Below are 6,608 nucleotides of genomic sequence, written 5' to 3' on the forward strand. Positions count from 1 at the left end.
GAAACATGACACTTCCTAGAACATAAATCTCAGGCTTTTCCTGACCTTCAGCTGAGAAAGGGCTATCTTTCCTGAAATGATACAAGACAAAGATCATTGCAAAATGAAACTGCTCACACACACACACACACACACACACACACACAGAGAGAGAGAGAGAGAGAGAGAGAGAGAGAGAGAGAGAGAGAGAGATAGATCAGAGATCACTCGGTGAATAACCACTGACTTTTCTTCATTAACAAATCCATTTTGCAATTTAAAAAATAAAAACTGTTTTCTTTCAACAAAAAGGAAAATATCTTTTTTTGTTATTATTGACCTATTAACACGAGTCGCTCTTTTAGAATGAGAGACAGTACAATTTCTTATTTTTATACTCTTTTATTCATAAGTGTATTTTTGACAAAAACTCAACTCCCTGAATAATTTTCTGAAGTAGTAAATGAAGGGATGTTGATGCAGAACTAAGGGAATTATGTTTTTCTTTTGTTTGAGAATGCCCCAGCCCTTTGGCCTGTGGCTGGATGACAGAAGTCTTTTGCAGACTTGAATGCTAAAGAATGAGAGCTGTCTACTAAATTTTTGTGGTGAATTTCTTTGGCTTCATTATTTAGCCACAAGTCCAAGTCAAATATGTAAACAGATTTGCTTTTTCTTGTAGGAGATGAAATGACAACCATTGTTTTATTATTATTTTCTACTCCTAGTGAAATGACTTTTTTGAAAGACTCAATTAACTGTCTTCTCTCTCCCCGTGGGTCTTACACATGCATAACCTATGTCCTTGCAAAATGCTTGCCCATCAGAAAGAAACCGGAATAGCCACTTCCTTGTATTATACACGTGCAGGTCTACCTCCCACATGGCATTATCAGTTCCCTGTATGGCCAGGACTAGTTCTTATTTATAGTTGTTTCTATTCCATATATATATATATGTGTGTGTGTGTGTGTGTGTGTGTGTGTGTGTGTGTATTGCATAGTTTTATAAATAATGACTACAACACTTGCAGCAGTAGATGTTTAAAATCTAGAAGAGAAACCTTCAAAATACTGAATGTAGTTCATAAGTGCCACATGAGAGAAAAAAATAATTCCACAAGAAAAATTTAAGTCCCAGACGTCAGGGGACATGTAAAATTAATAGTAGTGTGTCATTTGACAAAGGCTATAAGTGGGATCTGCAGTCTCCAACTGCTCTAACCTGGCATGAGAGACTTCTGAACTTCCTCTTGAGAATGCATGTGGCTCCTACTGAGAGGCAGGTAGAAAAGGGTGGTTGAGGAATATATTCTAGGGCTATGATGACATATCCAAAAATTAAGTGACATTAGCTGCCAAATAAGTAATCTAGAAGACCTTAACAATGTCATGTCATAAAAGAAGACTATAGGCCACTCCCTATTGCTAATCACCTCTGTAGACCAAAGGCATGTAACAAATGTTTAATCCATGTCTTTGACACTTAAAAATAAATACCTATTTGCATCATTCAAACCCACATTTATTTGGTATCAGTTATCACTCAAGTGAGTGAAAGAATAATTCCTTTTGGGAGAGAGGAATAGTAAATACAACAGAGGAAGGAAGGAAAGAAAGAAAGAAAGAAAGAAAGAAAGAAAGAAAGAAAGAAAGAAAGAAAGAAAGAAAACATTTGGTGAATTCCACAGGTCAAATCCTTCCTCAAATTTAAGAATCACTGCTTTAACGTATAGCTAAAGAACCTGTCTGTGGCTATGTACTTCTTTTTTGGACTCTTTATTAGAGATCTAAGAGCCTGAAGTTTGGAGCTGGATCAATTGTATTAGAAGCAAATACTGAGGACCAAGACTAAGCCAGACCTGATCCTGCAGTCCTTATGTGGTTAATCCTCATGATTCTACTATGACCGCTCCTTCACCAAACATCATGTCCGTGTTTCCGATATAAAATACTAAAAGTAAAGGAAAAGAATTCAAAGGCAGTGGAATCTGCCTTCTTTGAAGGAGCTTCCCAAGAAGTTGAGAGCAGCAACTTTCACTAACAGTTCTCTGAAAAGGTAGGAGGTCAATGCCCCAGTGTAAATCACGATTCTGTTGGTAAGAGCAGGGCAGAAATGGATGCTGAGTTAGGCAGGCAATTCGCATTTTACACTTTTCTAATCCAAGTTAACTCACAGAGTGTTTATTGAGAAACTGCTGTATAGACATTGTAGTGCTCTAGGAATAAGTAATTGCTGACAGGAATGACATTTTGAGAATGGAGAAGACCTTCATGATATCAATAAAAGACTTTTACAGATTGTCAATAAAGGGACCATTGGTTTGTCTTCAAGTCAAGGAAAAATGCATTTCAGTGATATGAGTTTAAGATTTTCTAAAATTAAAATGTAGAGAGAATCATGTGCTAAGACAACTAGTGCTATGAACTTATTGTGACTTTCAGGAATTTTGAAGAAAACATTACTAATATCATCAAGAGTTAAAGAAAATTATATTCAACAAAATACACACGTATTATGGGTACTTTTTAAATTTTTACAGAGGCTGTTTTGTTACACAACAGAAAGGTTTTCAGTATTAAAATTCTCCTCTCCACTTTGTAAGTTCACTTAGGAGAACTTGAATTTTGTCATTGATGCTCTGGGTATGCCATGTATTTATGTATAGCAATTCACTTGGCTGGAGATGCACTTGTGTATTTCTATGTTCTTGGGATGGCCTCTATGGTTTCTACTAACCCCCTTCCGTGCCTTCTCATAAAAACAAAACAAAAAACCAAAGAATCTCACACACACACACACACACACACACACACACACACAAAACCCAACTTGCCTTGAAATGACTCTACTTTCCCTAACAGGGTCTTCCCTGTTTGTTTGTTTTTTTTTTGTTTTTTGTTTTTTTGTTTTTTTTTTTTTTTTCAACAGCTTTACCTCCTGGCCCTTAGAAAGCGTTCAGGCTCATTTCCACTTTTACCTGATCTGATGTTAGATCTGTTTCAGGCATCTATAAAGTGATATAAAATAAATAAGACATTCCTTCTGGGGCATTGTTTCAGACTTTTCTTTCCGTTTCTAGTAACATTTCACGGTTTTGCAATTCTTTACCTAATCTGTCAACCAAAGCACATTTCTGCCATTGCTATTGAGCTGGGAGAAAAGAAAGGGGGTGTTATCTTTACTTTTTATTCACAAGATCTGGAAACTTAAAAGTTTGGTTGTTTGAGAAATATCAAACAGTGAGTGATACTGGTGACAAGTACCAGGAATTGTGTTTTTAAACCAGTTTTCCTTACCCAGGGATTTCTACAAGGTATTCTCTATTTGACCAAGCTACTCCTATGGCTGCAGAAGAGTTTCACCTTCTCTTCAAGCAATAATGCCACCATGAGATTTAACAGTTTAACTAGGATAGTCATTATGACCCAAGACTCTGCCCACTTCTCAATTGATGAATAATAGCTTCATAGTAGCACCTTAGAGCTACTGTTCTGTATGTTAATACCATAAGAACATACAATGAGCAGTCTAAATCATCTGTAGTTACCCACAAACTAAAGGGATGAGCAGATGGTATGGGAACACCCTAGCAACTTTAGACTGTGAATCTAAGTGCAGAATTCCACTTGGCCTTTGTTGAAGGTTAGAATCAAAATTAGTGAAGTTCCTGAGCTTGCAAACATCCCTGCTCCTATAATCAAGGAGCTGCCTCCAGTGGCTCCAATTAGGAGTTCTTTTGATGAGTGCTCCATACAACTTCTTCAGGCATTCAATCTGACACCAAATAAACTCCCTTTCTCACAGGGAGGATTTAAGAAAATATTCAGGTCATTGCCCATTCTAAGTGATTGTAGAACACATGTTTACATTACTGAGAGGAGGCTTGGAGAAGCCATGTCATGAGCTCACAGTAGACAAGGGTGAGGAAGCACATAAAAGTGAACAACCAAGGAGATGGGAGTGGGGGAATCACTGCAAACCACATGTGCTGTATCTACGTATAAATGGCTCATGCAAATAGGGAGTCACGTAGTTTATCACATAAAAGAAGTAAGAAATTGTATTTTTCTGCTACTCAACTATATCACAAGTGTATTTTTCCAAGGTATAATGCCTTTGGAAATCTCCCCTTAAAATATGATAGCTTTTACAAATAATAGATTATAGTTCAGATCTTTCTTAAACAGCACTTACGGTTTCTTTTTGAAACCTAATGGCTTTTTAAGAACTGCAGGTCAGCAGCAAATGCTAAAATATTTTAGCATGCTTAGGATACATGAAGAAAAAAGAAACAGTCAGAAAAATGGAAGCAGAGTTCTTAATCTCTGTCCTGTAGATGAAAGAGTAAAAGGAGGTAAGGCTCTTCACTCTTAAGGTCAAAATTTTCTCATCTGCAAAACAAAAAGGGGGGCAGATCCAGTGTTCTGCAAACCATCCTGTTTTGTCATGATGAGATCTAGACCAATAATGAGTAGCCAAAGTATAGTGGTCACATGCCCCAAATGTCTCAGGATTTATGTCCACAGGCAACAAAACAGACGTCCTCTTGAAAGTTGTGTTCTTTGTGGAAATTTTTTTCATAAAAATTCTAGTTCAGTATTGTTCAGTGGTAGATTGTCCACCTTGCATGCACAAGATCCTGGGGAGGGGCTAACATAAATTCATATCTTTAAGTCATTTGTTACCTTTTGTGATTTAGACAGACTTTCAGCCACTGGCAGCAGGCTCTTAGCTTTATTCTGCATGTACTAGTGTTTCTACTTGACCATATGAACATGTATGTCTATTCTCCCACTGAAATGGGGAGGGGCTAACATCAATTCATATCTTTATGCCATTTGTTACCTATTGTGATTTAGACAGACTTTCAGCCACTGGCAGCAGGCTCTTAGCTTTATTCTGCATGTACTAGTGTTTCTATTTGACCATATGAACATGTATGTCTATTCCCTCTCTATGCTACGGTTGGAGATAAAATGAATATTTACTAAGTTAACTCTTTTGTAACAACTACTGGGCCAAGTGATCAAGAGCAAAGTAATGACAGACATCCCTCTCCCTAAGAGTTTATATTCTAGGGGTTGAAACAAAGGATGACAAAGAGCAAATGGACCAGCAATAGGGTGTAATCAAGGCAGGAAGGCAGAGTAAGCACAAGTAGAAATAATCATGGGATCAGAGAGTGGTGAGTTGGTAACTTTCTTTCCTGGACTATTTTTTTAGTCTGTTTTAGAAAGTAGGATTGTAAACTATGGTTTTCACCTGTAATACCTGTACACAGAAGACAGGAGCAAGTTCAAGGTTAACCTGGGCTATACAGCAAGGCTCTATCTCAAAGTAGTCATGAGGGGGACTGATGGCTGGTTTGACATAATATGTTAAGCATCTGAAAGACTGGTTGGCTTCACCCTAGTGGGTTTAGCTGCAGCTGTATAGGCTCAACATGGGGACAGATTGGATTAGCCAATGGCTAAGGGTTTGCCAGATGAAAACAGTGTGGTAGTAGAGAACAAAGGAGATTAAGTTGAAACATGGCATGCAGCTAAAGCAGGTAAGTATAAAGAATATCTCAGCAACCTGGACCACTCAGCATGACTATGCACATACCTGTCTCTTAACAATGCATCTAGCAACCTGTTTGCACCCTAGGACCCCACCTAGGTAGAGTTACAGTCTACTTGCCTTTAACAATGGAAGTAACTCCTCTTAGCAGCTCCTTGGTGCCTGCCTGTTTGTATTCAAACACATCCTGTAATACAATCCCAAACTATAGGACAATGGATATTTTTCGCTAGACTTTTGGGAGATACATGGGCATTAAGATGAACCCTCTCTTCAAAGTGAAATTTTACAAAGAATCCTCTATTTACCATATTATGCCTAAGCATTACTGGTCATGTGCATGTTTAAAATCAGATGCATTATGGGACCATGCATATGGTATGCCAAAAATTATAAAATGCAAGCCTGCCAGCCAAAATAGAAATCTCCCTAAATTAGGTCCCTAGAAAACAAATTCTTCTTTCTCTTAACCCCACTAAAAAGAGGAACCAAACAGTAATCAAGGCCCTGGAGCACTTTATCTCATGGGGCCTGCTGTTAATCTTGATAGTATATTCCTTTCTAACCCGAGCTATCCCTTTGTTTTGATTAAAACAGTTCCCTTAGACTTTGAAATCTGTTTATGTCTTTATTTTAATCCTTTGAATGGGAGGCCAAGAACCTAGAAACGTCTGGTGCAGACCCACACCATCAGTAACAAATAAAACAGGAACAATAAAAATGGAACCAAAGATTGTTAAATTAGGATTATAATATAGTAATTGAAACAGGTCAGAGAATGAGACCTTGATGCCAAGAGTTTAGTTAGGGTCATTATTGGCATTATGGGTATTGACAAGTGCTATGCTATAACCCTGGAAGAGATGACTAAGGTTTGCCAGGTGTGTTGACTGTTATAGACATGAAGAAATTCAGCACTCACACCCATACATATGCAAGATACATAGATAAAAGTAGAACAGAGAAGAGGAGGAGACTAAACCAGGTGTTGGAATCATTAAGGGTGGAATGGAGTCTCCGGACCCTGTCAGGAGACAGACATAGGCATTGGGCTGTGGTCTAAA

Source organism: Grammomys surdaster, unplaced genomic scaffold (genome assembly GCF_004785775.1).
Source record: "Grammomys surdaster isolate TR1022 unplaced genomic scaffold, NIH_TR_1.0 126158, whole genome shotgun sequence".
NCBI lineage: Eukaryota > Metazoa > Chordata > Mammalia > Rodentia > Muridae > Grammomys > Grammomys surdaster.